The sequence below is a fragment of the Stenella coeruleoalba genome (genome assembly GCF_951394435.1).
Source record: "Stenella coeruleoalba genome assembly, chromosome: 12".
In the NCBI taxonomy this organism is placed as follows: domain Eukaryota; kingdom Metazoa; phylum Chordata; class Mammalia; order Artiodactyla; family Delphinidae; genus Stenella; species Stenella coeruleoalba.
In genome coordinates, this window is record NC_137158.1 from 41698805 (window position 1) to 41711997 (window position 13193).

Sequence of the window (13193 nt, forward strand, 5' to 3'; positions counted from 1 at the left end):
CAACCACTGCGCCACCAGGGAAGCCCTTGCCTTGCACTTTTAATCTATAATTGACATGGAATTAATTTTTGTGAATGGTGTTAGGTAGCAGGCAAGTTTCCTACATAATATTTCAACACCATTCACTGAAAAGACTGTTCATTCCTATTGCTCTACAGTGACGCTTTTGTCTTAAACCAAGTGTCTATGTATTTTTAAGGTGGAGCTTTACAGTAAGTCTTGATATTGAATAGGGTAAGTCCTCCTACCTTGTTCTTCAAAAATGCTGTTTATTCTTGGCCCTTTGTACTTCCATGTGAATTTTAGAATCAGATTATCAGGTTATACACACAGACACAAACACACCTATTGGGAATGTGACCAGAACTGTACTAAATCTATAGATCGTATTGGGAAGTAGGGATATCTGTACAACATTGCATATTCCTATCCATGAATATAGTGTATCCCTCCAATTATTTCAGGTTTTTAGAATGTTTCTTAATAATGTTTTATAATTTTCAGAATAGAAGTCACACATCCTTTGTTAGATTCATTTGTATGTATATGATTTTTTTTTACAGTACTAGAAATGGCATATTTTGTTTTCTCTTTATTGTATATATAGAAAATAAGTTAATTTTTGAATATTGACTGCATATCAGGAGACTTTCCTAATCTCCACTAACCTATCTAAAATTATTTTGGATTTTTAAAATGTATACAATCTATTATATATGATTAATGATTGTTTATTTCTTCCTTTCTAATTTTCATTTATTTTTAATTTTTTCTTCCTTTTTTTTCCTTATTGCATTAGCTAGAACTTTTAATACAATGTGAAATAGAGTATTATTGTCTTTTCCCTAAACCAAAAGGGAGAGCCTTCAGTATTTCACAAGATGACTGATATAGGGTTTTTGTTGTTATTGTTGCTTTGCCTTGTAGACACTTTTTTTTTCCCTTGAAGTATAGTTAATTTAAAATGTTGTGTTAATTTCTGGTAGACAGCACAGTGATTCAGTTATTTATATTATTATATATTATATTATATTATATATACATTCTTTTAAAAATTCTTTTCCATTATGGTTTATCACAGGATACTGAAGACAGTTCCCTGTGCTATACAGTAGGACTCTGTTATCTATTCTACATATAATAGTTAACATGTGCTAACCCCAAACACCCAGTGCCTTTCTCCCCCATCTCCCTCCCCTTTGGCAACCACAAGTCTGTTCTCCATTGTAGACACCTTTTAATAGATTAAGGATGTTCCTATATATTCCTAATTTGCTAAGATTTTTAAAAAATAATGTTGATTCTATAATTTTTTCCTACATCTATTATAATTATGAGACTTTCTTCTTTTATTGTTAATGTGGTGAACTACATTGATTGATTTTTTTTATGTTAAACAGCTTTGCATCCTTGGAATAAACCCAGCCTGGTTGAGATGTATGTGGCAGGGCAAAATTATGGCCCTCCAAAGCAATCTATGTTCGATTCCCCAGAATTTGTGACTGTAGTACATGGCAAAGGGAAATTAAGATAGCAGTTGGAATGAAGGTTGCTAATCAGCTGATCTCAAAATAGGAAGGTTATATCATTTTTATTGTATTGCTGGATTTGGTTCTGGTTTGTTACTAAGTTTATTAATTTTTGCATTTATGTTCATGAAAGAAATTGGTCTATTATCTTCCTTTCATGTATTGTCCTTGAGAAGTCTTTTGTATTAAGGTTATGCTAGTCTAATAAAACAAGTTGGGATATGTTCCCTCTTTCAACTATTCTTTGGTAGAATTTGTATAAGATATGCATAATTTTTTTCTTAAAAGTTTGGTATAGTTCAATTATGAAGCCATTTAGCCTCAAGTTTCCTTTGTGGGAAGGTTTAATATTATGAATTCTTAAGGGAACTCTCCTACACTGTTGGTGGGAATGTAAACTGGTACAGCCACTATGGAGAACAGTATGGAGGTTCCTTAAAAAAATGAAAATAGAGCTACCATATGATCCAGCAATCCCACTCCTGAGTATATATCTGGAGAAAACCACACTTTGGAAAGACACATGTGCCCCAATGTTCACTGCAGCACTATTTACAATAGCCAAGACATGGAAGCAACCTAAATGTCCATCAACAGAGGAATGGATAAAGAAGATATGGCACATATATAGAATGAAATATTACTCAGCCATTAAAAAGAATGAAATAATGCCATTTTCAGCAACTTGGATAGACCTAGAGATTGTCATACTGAGTGAAGTAAGTCAGACAGAGAAAGACAAATATATGATATCACTTATATGTGGAATCTTAAAAAAGGCTATGGGACTTCCCTGGTGGCACAGTGGTTAAGAATCCGCCTGCCAACATATGGACACGGGTTTGAGCCCTGGTCCAGGAAGATCCCACCTGCTTCAGAGCAACTAAGCCCATGTGCCACAACTACTGAGCCTGTGCTCTAGAGCCCGTGAGTCACAACTACTGAGCCTGGGTGCTACAACTACTGAAGCCCGTGCACGTAGAGCCTGTGCTCCTCAACAAGAGAAGCCACCTCAATGAGAAGCCGGTGCACCGCAATGAAGAGTAGCCTCCACTCACCGCAACTAGAGAAAGCCCATGTGCAGCAATGAAGACCCAACGCAGCCAAAATAAATAAATAATAAAAATTTTAAAAGACTACAAAACAGAAAAAGAGTTACAGATGTAGAAAATAAACTTATGGTTACTGGCAGGTAAAGGAGTGGAGGGATAAATTGGAAGATAGGGATTGATACATATACACCACTACATATAAAAGAGATAACTAATAAGAACCTACTATAGCACAGGGAACTCAATACTTTGTAATGGCCTATATGGGAAAAGAATCTAAAAAAGGGTGGATATGTATATATAACAGATTCACTCTGCTGTACACCTGAAACTAACACATCATTGTAAATCAACTATATTCCCAATAAAAATTATTAAAAAATATGAATTCTTTAATTGTCATAGAATTTTTGACATTCTCTATTTCTTTTGTTAATTTTTGGTAAGCTGCATTTTCTAGAAACTTATCTACTTCATTTAAATTTTCAAATTTATTGACATAGATTATTCTTATGACTTTCCTATGATCATAAGATTGTAAAATATCCTCGCTTTCATCTACTATATTAATTTTGCATGCTCTTTTTTTTAAATCACAAAGGGTTTATTGATTTTATTAATCTTTCTAGAGAACCAATTTTTGGCTTCACTAAATTTCATTATTGCTGATTTATTATTTCTCTCCTGCTTTCAGTGGGTTTAATATGATGCTCTTTAAAAAAGTTTCTTGATATAGATGTTTATTGATATTCAGCTTCATTTCAGACATATGGTTTTAAAGCTATAAATTATCCTCTAAGCATATATTTAACTGTATCCCTCAAATTTTTTAAAAAATAAATTTATTTTTGGCTCCGTTGGGTCTTTGTTGCTGCATGCTGGCTTTCTCTAGTTGCAGCAAGCGGGGGCTACGCTTTGTTGCAGTGCATGGGCTTCTCATTGTGGTGGCTTCTCTTGTTGCAGAGCACGGGCTCTAGGCACGTGGGCTTCAGTAGTTGTGGCTCATGGGATCTAGAGCGCAGGCTCAGTAGTTGTGGTGCACGGGCTTAGTTGCTCTGTGGCCTGTGGGATCTTCTTGGACCAGGGCTCGAACACATGTCCCCTGCATTGGCAGGCGGATTCTTAACCAGTGCGCCACCAGGAAAGCCCCTATCCCTCAAATTTTGATATGTAATAATTTTGTTATGGTTTACTGCAAAATATTTTCTAATATGCACTGTGATTTATTTTTGCTCCATGGGTTATCTAGAAGTATATTATTTTGATTAACAAACATATGGAGATTTTCCAATTATTTTTTGTTACTAATTTCTAGCTTAATGGCATTAATAGTCAGAGAGCATATTCTGTATTATTTCAATCCTTTAAAATGTATTTGTGTTTACAACAGAACTACCATATGACCCAGCAATCCCACTACTGGGCATATACCCTGAGAAAACCATAATTCAAAAAGAGTCATGTACCAAAATGTTCATTGCAGCTCTATTTACAATAGCCAGGAGATGGAAACAACCTAGGTGTCCATCATCAGATTAATGGATAAAGAAGATGTGGCACATATATACAATGGAATATTACTCAGCCATAAAAACAAACGAAATTGAGCTATTTGTAATGAGGTGGATGGACCTAGAGTCTGTCATACAGAGTGAAGTAAGTCAGAAAGAGAAAGACAAATACCGTATGCTAACACATATATATGGAATTTAAGAAAAAAAAAAACCTCATGAAGAACCTAGGGCTAATACATGAATAAAGACACAGACCTACTAGAGAATGGACTTGAGGATATGGGGAGGGGGAAGGGTAAGCTGTGACAAAGTGAGAGAGTGGCATGGACATATATACACTACCAAACGTAAAATAGATAGCTAGTGGGAAGTAGCCGCATAGTACAGGGAGATCAGCTCGGTGCTTTGTGACCACCTAGAGGGGTGGGATAGGGAGGGTGCGAGGCAGGGAGACACAAGAGGGAGGAGATATGGGAACATATGTATATGTATAACTGATTCACTTTGTTATAAAGCAGAAACTAACATACCATTGAAAAGCAATTATTACTCCAATAAAGATGTAAAAAAAATGTATTTGTGTTTACTTTATTGCTCAGCATATAGTCAATTATACATAAAGAATGTATATTTTGTTGTTGGTGGTTACAGTGTTCTACATATGTCCATTAGTTGGATTTGCTAATTGTGCTCAAATCTTCTATAGTCTTAATGATTTTTTTGTGTTCTGGTTCTATCAGAGAGATGTGTTAAGATCTTCCACTATAATTACAGATTTATCGAATTCTCCAGATGATTTACACATTTTGAGACTATGTTATCAAGTACATTTATCACTATAAAGTTCTCTTTATCTCTAGTAATACGGCTTTTGTTTGCATGATATAGCTTTTCCCATCCTTTTCCTTTCAACTTTCTTGTATACCTACCCCTATGGTTTATACATGTCATTTCATAGCATACAGTTGTTTCTTTTTCATTCATTATTTTTTTAACTCAGTTTGACAACCTTATTAGTATGATGCTGATGTTCCCTCTGTCCGGGATACTCTTCTTGCCCACATTCCCTCTCTTCCCTACTCCTACTAGTTCTTCAGATTTCAACTCAAATAAGAGCATTCCCTGATGCCCCAGCCCCAGACTAGATCAGGCCCTTCTGTTAAAATTTTCTCATAGGACCTTATAATGTTTCCTTATAGCATTTGTCTCAGTTTGTAATGACATATCTTCATGACTGATTTCTGTTTCTCTCCTTTATTAGTTTTAAAGCAGATATCGTGTAGTTTGTTCCTCACAGTATGCTGGATGCTGGGTACATCACTGGCACATAAAAATAATTCAATATATATTTATCGAAAAGCTCAACAATTCTGAACTCCAACTCAAATCTCTCTCCTAACCTGTAGATGCATTTATGCAACTATCTCCCAGACATCTGTACTTGGAAGTTCTGTAACATCCCTCAAATTCAATATGTCCAAAACTTAACTCATTATATTTCCTCTTCAAATCTAGACATCACTGAATTAACTGTCCTACCACCACAGTTCCCAACTATATCCAATAGGAAATAAAGCCTTACTAATTCTATCTCATAAACATCTCTCATATTCTATTGTTCCTTTTCTATTCTAACTTCTGCTGCTTTAATTCAAGCCCTGGTCATCTCTCACTTGGTTGAACTAGACTTTCTGTCTTGAGGCTTACAGCTTTTTCCTGCCATGCCATCTATATCAGCACTCCCATCACAGCATTAAGAATATTGTCAAAATTTTGAAGCTGGTAACGTCACTGTCCTACAGAAACAAACTCTTCAATGGTTCATTGCTGCCAGGATAAAGTCCAAACATAATATACCAAGTTCTTCAGGATTTAGTCCCTCCCAATGTCTCCTAGCTTCATTCATACTACACTCCTTCTACCTCATGCTCTAACACACCTTGCTGCCTTATAGTCCTGCCTTTTCTCATGCTGTTCTCTGTCTAGAATGCTTTTCCCTTTTTATCCTCACAGAGAATAGCTGTTCAAGACTAGACTCAAGCATTACCTCTTTTCTGAAGCATGATTTAAGCCCCAGGCAGATGTAACTACCTACTCTTTGGTGCCCTCAACTCTGACCCACATATGCATCTATCCAAATACTACCAATTATACTCTTCTGTATTATACTTATATGTTTACATGTCTATGCTTGAATAAGAACTCCTAGAGGACAAAAAAATCTTGCCTTACTCAGCTTGTGTTTCCAAGATCTAAGAAATGGAAGATGTTCAATAGTTGATGATAAATAAAGGGAAAAAGGAGAAAACCTTTAACTGTAAGGAGGCAAAAAAAATTCTTTAGGTTACTGAGTGGAGAGGACACACGCACACACACACCTTTCTAAAGCAACTATTTAATTATGATTCTAGGGAGTTGCTCTTTTCTATGTGTATGGAAAATACATTTGAGAAAAATAATATCTTTCTATTCTATTTGTATTGTGGAATCACAGGCTTACTTGTTTCACCCTCCCAAGAGAAAGCATGGACCACATAGACCAGTTATATATTTTATATATATATATATTATATATATATAATATACACACACACACAGACATGCACATACACACATACATATACACAAAAGTATAAATATGTAAAGTGTTAAAAATAACCCAAGATCAGGTATCATAGCAATTTTATGGCTTTAAATATTAGAAAAATAAATTATCATTTTCAGAACACAAAAATAGCCCATAAAATTTATTTTAAATATTTAAAGGACTCCTTCAGTTAGCAATTCCAAGGAAAATAAAATAGCTGCTTTTTAAAAGACTGCCATAAAGTAATTACAGTTAATAATTGCTTTGCAGGTTATAGAAAGAGCATAAGAATTAAAAGTATTTTATTATGTCATCAATGACAGGTATTAATTCCTTATATTCACTAATATATTAATGAAACAACTAATCTATGATTGTTTAAGGGTATTTCTGATTTTTTTTAATGACATTAATATTAAATAAGAAAAGCTTTATGTTAAATCATGGAAATATAATTTTCAAACTTTATAAGGATCCAAACTAAAGGATTATATTGTATTATGTAACCTAAGGGAACAGGTTAGAATAAAATGACCATTCTAATAAAAATAAATTTCAGTATTTTAAATACTTTAAGAATTTCTGAGGGTGCAAATACTTTTTAAGAAATTTCCTACCTCCTTAAGAGTAGAAGCCACTTAATTATGCATAACAGAAGAATTAAATAAATTTTATATATTCCTTGGGAATATATAAAAATAACAAATTTCCCCTTTGTTATGAGCAGTAAACTTTAAAACTACTCACTACTCATGAATCTCTAAAATTCTACACACGAAGAGATGACAAAGCCAAACTAGGCACTCACAGGATTAAAGAACTATTGATCATGCAGAACATCTACAGTTATTTGACTGTTTTGAGGTGCTCTGGCCCTTGCTTAAAGAATGTGCCCTAAGAAGAGTGCTATCTTTACGAAAAAGAAAGTATATTTTTCACCTCAAGTCACAATAGCAAAGTATTAAATTTTGGTTGAAAAGAATACACTGCTATATGAACTAAAGCAAAAAAGAAATGAAGAAATAAGCTACACACTGCAATTCATTACTGACGTTACTGTTAGATTCAAAAAGAAAAGTGGATGCTAATGAAATAATTAATATTGTTAAACACCTCTAGAGTGGAAATGAGATTCAGTGTAGTCAAATTTGATTCCATGTTACTCTCAAAGAAAATATGTATTTCTTTTAAATTAATACAACCACTACTGAAACTCACTTGGATAAATCATACAGGCATAAAATCGCTCCAAGGTTATTTTTAGTGTTTTAAGAGATGTTAATTTGAAATTTGAGGTATGTAAACCACAAATGCAGATTAAATTATTTGAAAAACGAGATCACGTGTTCTTTATTCTATTGGAAAGTAATATCTCTAAAAGCAATAATTACCTATATGTTGTACTTTATATGAAAATGGCAATACTGACACACTGCCATCCATCCATTCATCTAGACATTCAATTACTGAACACCAATGGCTCAAGCACTATGCTAACTGCTGAAGATAAAAAGGTAAGCAAAAACAATCTCCCAGGGATTAGCTAGAATTTAGTATCTAATTATACTTATGATAAGTGCAATGAAGTAAAAAGTACTAGGTATTATAAAGAGATCTGTTTCCTCAAGAAAATGACACTTAAGTTGGCACCAGAGGATTATTAGGAATTAGCTAGCTAGGTTGGGGGAGTTGGAGCATGTGTGTGTATGTTTTTATTCTAACTTAGAAGGTGCATCACACGCAAAGGCCCTTAACCGCTAAGGGGTTTAATGTACTGGCAGCTATGAGAGCAGGACAGTGGACAAGAGTACACTGAGCATAGACTGAGAGTCAGTAGGGGGTCAGATCAAGTAGGACCTTGAAGGTAATGTCAAAGATTTTCAATGTATCCTAATGGGAAGTCACTTAAGAATTTTAAGTAAAGAAGTGCCAAGATCAGGAATTGCTGTTCATTCTAATTGCTGCATGGAGACTTGGGGGGGTGAGTGATAGCAGAATAAATGCAGGTGGACCAGTTAGAAAACCCAGGTACAAGATGACAGAAGTTGTCCTGATAACAGAGATAGTAGTCATTTGGACTAGATGATGGTGACATAGAAGCATGTCAATTCAAGATATATCCTGAAAGTAGAATCAATAGGACTGATGATGGATTAGATGTAGGGGTGAGGCCCAAATTCTTGGCTTAAGAAAATTTCTACGTCAGCCAAAACTGAAAATTATTTCTAAATCACATCAATTATATGATATATTATTCCCTATCTACAAAGTCTACAAGATTAGGAAGAGATTTATGACCAATACTAGTAATAAATATAACCAGGTAACTGGGATCACAGAGACAGTAATTTCATAGTATTTGCAGCATAGGGTTATGGGGGAATGATGGCTTTTAAAACCAAAACTAATTGAGAGGATAAAGGAGCATTTAGTGACTTTCTTTTTCCCTTTTTATTTCTTTATAATTCATTATTCTCCATATGTCTTCTTTTATCTATTTCAGCCCAAAGGAGAAATCTTAGATACACTTAACTCATTTTTTTCCCCACACTGTTCCCATCTCCGTACCCTGTAACTTGAGTTCACTTGATTTCTAGAGTAGAGAGCCTGGGTAAAACAATATTCCTAGCACTTCACCTTCCAGTTTCCCCACTCATATGAAATTTCCAGCCATCTTCTTTCTGTAGGGAACAGCACAGCAAAACATGGGTTTCTGCGGTAACAATTTAATTTCTCCAATGTTGAACTGTACCTTTCTCTTCATGTGTACTATGAAACAGAATGGATGATGACCATTGACAATAACAACAGCCATATTATTCTGTGGAACTGTATATCCATAATGGGACGAATTTCATTTCTCTGTTTTGTTGAAATTTACTAAACAAGAGTTTAAAAGATCTCCTTAAATATCTTAAAGTTAACAGTGAAGTGATATATAGTATAGGGAAAATTTTAACGTTTACACATCAAAAACTAAATAATGTATTAGCCATTTTTTTTTTTTTTTTGGCCGTGATGTGCAGCATGCGGGATCTTAGTTCCCTGACCAGGGATCTAACCCATGCCCCCTGCACTGGGAGTGCAGAGTCTTTACCACTAGACCACCAGGGAAGTACCACCTTAGCACTTTTTTGGAAGAGAAAAAAATCTTTCAGACCCTTGATATTAGCTTAAATTATTTTTAATGTAATGTTACTTAGCAGTATATGGATGTACAATCAGATGTAAAATCCTTATGCTTATAACTCTTATGCCAAATATATATATAAATCTATGAAACCAAAATAGATTTAAAATAAATTCAAGAAAAAACCAATAAAATTCAAAATAACAGTATTAAATACAATGAAACCATTTTGCTTTAATTCCATCCTGCTTGCTATATGAATCTTGTACTGACTGCTCCAAAAACCTCCTTTATTTTGTTTATGCCTATCCTACTATGTATAAGAGCCTTTTCTCTATTTAAACTGCTGTGAAATTTTATTCATTCATTACCTGATTGACACTATTTAGGCTTTACTATTTACAAATACAACATTTATGTAGCAAGTGTGCCCCTGTGATATCATTATTAGATTGAAATAATTAAAGCTGTACTATTTGGCACCAAAATTATGCTAAACATAATCATAAACAGAGATACTAAAATTACTTGACAGGACTAATTCCTTTTTAAAATAAAAATAAAAAATTATAATTCTCATAGAAAACTCACAAACATCCAAAAATATTCAGACTGAGAACCATAGGCCAAGCCAAAGACATGACTCAAAGAGGTGGAATGAGTGGCTCAAGAGTCAGGGCCAGGGGTATTATTTAAGAAGAGACCTGGAAGATGGCGGAAGAGTAAGACGCGGAGGTCACCTTTCTCTCCACAGATACACCAGAAATACATCTACGCGTGGAACAACTCCTACGGAGCACCTATTGAACGCTGGCAGAAGACCTCAGACCTCCCAAAAGGCAAGGAACCCCCCACGTACCTGGTTAGGGCAAAAGAAAAAACTAAACAGAGACAAAAGGATAGGGACGGGTCCTGCACCAGCGGGAGACAGCTGTGAAGGAGGAAAAGTGTCCACACACTAGGAAGCCCCTTCGCGGGTGGAGACTTCGGGAGGCGGAGTGGGGGAGCTTGGGAGCCGCGGAGGAGAGCACAGCAACAGGGGTGCGGAGGGCAAAGCGGAAAGATTCCAGCGCAGAGGATCGGGCCGACCGGCACTCACCAGCCGAGAGGCTTGTCTGCTCGCCCGCTGGGGCGGGCGGGACTGGGAGCTGAGGCTCCGGCTTTTGTCGGAGCGCCGGGAGAGGACTGAGGTTGGTGGCGTAAACACAGCCTGCAGGGCGTTGGTGCGCCGCGGCTGGCCGGGAGAGAGTCCGGGGAGGGGTCTGGACCTGCCGAAGAGGCAAGAGACTTTTACGTCCCTCTTTGTTTCCTGGTGCACGAGGAGAGGGGATTAAGAACGCTGCTTGAGAGAGCTCCAGGGACGGGCGCGAGCCGCGGCTAAGAGTGCGGAGCCCAGAGACGGACATGGGACACATGGGACGCTAAGGCCGCTGCTGCTGCCGCCAGGAGGCCTGTGTGCGAACACAGGTCACTAGCCACACGCCCTTCCGGGGAGCCTGTGCAGCCCGCCACTGCCAGGGTCCCGGGATCCAGGGACGGCTCCCCCGGGACAACGCACGGCGCGCCTCAGGCTGCAACGTCACGCCGGCCTCTGCCGCTGCAGGCCCGCCCCGCACTCCGTGACCCTCCCTACCCCCCGGCCTGGGTGAGCCAGAGCCTCCGCATCAGCGGCTCCTTTAACCCCGTCCTGTCTGAGCAAAGAACAGACGCCCTCCGGCGACCTACACGCACAGGCGGGGCCAAATCCAAAGCTGAGCCCCTGGGAACTGTGAGAACAAAGAAGAGAAAGGGAAATCTCTCCCAGCAGCCTCAGAAGCAGCGGATTAAAGCTCCACAATCAACTTGATATACCCTGCATCTGTGGAATACCTGAATAGACAAGGAATCATCCCAAATTAAGGAGCCCTGTGGATGAAAGGCTCTTGGTGCTGCAGCCAGGAGTCAGTGCTGTGCCTCTGAGGTGGGAGAGCCAACTTCAGGACACTGGTCCACAAGAGGCCTCCCAGCTGCACATAATATCAAACAGCAAAAATCTCCGAGAGATCTCCATCTCAACAGCAGCACCCAGCTTCACTCAACGACCAGCAAGCTACAGTACTGGACACCCTATCCCAAACAACTAGCAAGACAGGAACACAACCACACCCATTAGCAGAGAGGCTGCCCAAAATCATAATAAGTCTACAGACACTCCAAAACACACCACCAGACGTGGACCTGCCCACCAGAAAGACAAGATCCAGCCTCATCCACCAGAACACAGGCACTAGTACCCTCCACCAGGAAGCCTACACAACCCACTGAACCAACCTTAGCCACTGGGGACAGACACAAAAAACAACAGGAACTACGAACCTTCAGCCTGCAAAAAAGGAGACCCCAAACACAGTAAGATAAGCAAAATGAAAAGACAGAAAAACACACAGCAGATGAAGGAGCAAGATAAAAACCCACCAGACCTAACAAATGAAGAGGAAATAGGCAGTCTACCTGAAAAAGAATTCAGAATAATGATAGTAAGGTTGATCCGAAATCTTGGAGATAGAATGGACAATAGAATGGACAAATTGCAAGAATCAGTTAACAAGGACCTAGAAGAACTAAAGATGAAACAAGCGACGATGAACAACACAATAAATGAAATTAAAAGTACTCTAGATGGGATCAATAGCAGAATAACTGAGGCAGAAGAACGGATAAGTGACCTGGAAGATAAAATAGTGGAAATAACTACTGCAGAGCAGAATAAAGAAAAAAGAATGAAAAGAACTGAGGACAGTCTCAGAGACCTCTGGGACAACATTAAACACACCAACATTCGAATTATAGGGGTTCCAGAAGAAGAAGAGAAAAAGAAAGGGACTGAGAAAATATTTGAAGAGATTATAGTTGAAAACTTCCCTAATATGGGAAAGGAAATAGTTAATCAAGTCCAAGAAGCACAGAGAGTCCCATACAGGATAAATCCAAGGAGAAATACGCCAAGACACATATTAATCAAACTATCAAAAACTAAATACAAAGAAAACATATTAAAAGCACCAAGGGAAAAACAACAAATAACACACAAGGGAATCCCCATAAGGTTAACAGCTGATCTTTCAGCAGAAACTCTGCAAGCCAGAAGGGAGTGGCAGGACATATTGAAAGTGTTGAAGGAGAAAAACCTGCAACCAAGATTACTCTACCCAGCAAGGATCTCATTCAGATTTGATGGAGAAATTAAAACCTTTACAGACAAGCAAAAGCTGAGAGAGTTCAGCACCACCAAACCAGCTCTACAACAACTGCTAAAGGAACTTCTCTAGGCAAGAAACACAAAAGAAGGAAAGAACCTACAATTACAAACCCAAAACAATTAAGAAAATGGGAATAGGAACA

General features: G+C 37.5%; 1 protein-coding gene across 5 annotated transcripts in view; it reads right to left on the bottom strand.

Moving 5' to 3' along the window:
* Positions 1-13193, bottom strand: part of WASF1 (WASP family member 1) — a 159019-nt gene that overhangs the window by 31923 nt on the left and 113903 nt on the right. The window contains exon 1 of one of the 5 annotated variants that reach the window (XM_079938831.1): positions 9251-9305. The exons of the other annotated variants lie outside the window; for them this stretch is intronic. The gene's annotated coding sequence lies outside the window, so the exon portion shown is untranslated. Of the gene's footprint in view, positions 1-9250; positions 9306-13193 lie in introns of those variants that run through there. 5 annotated transcript variants of the gene reach the window in all.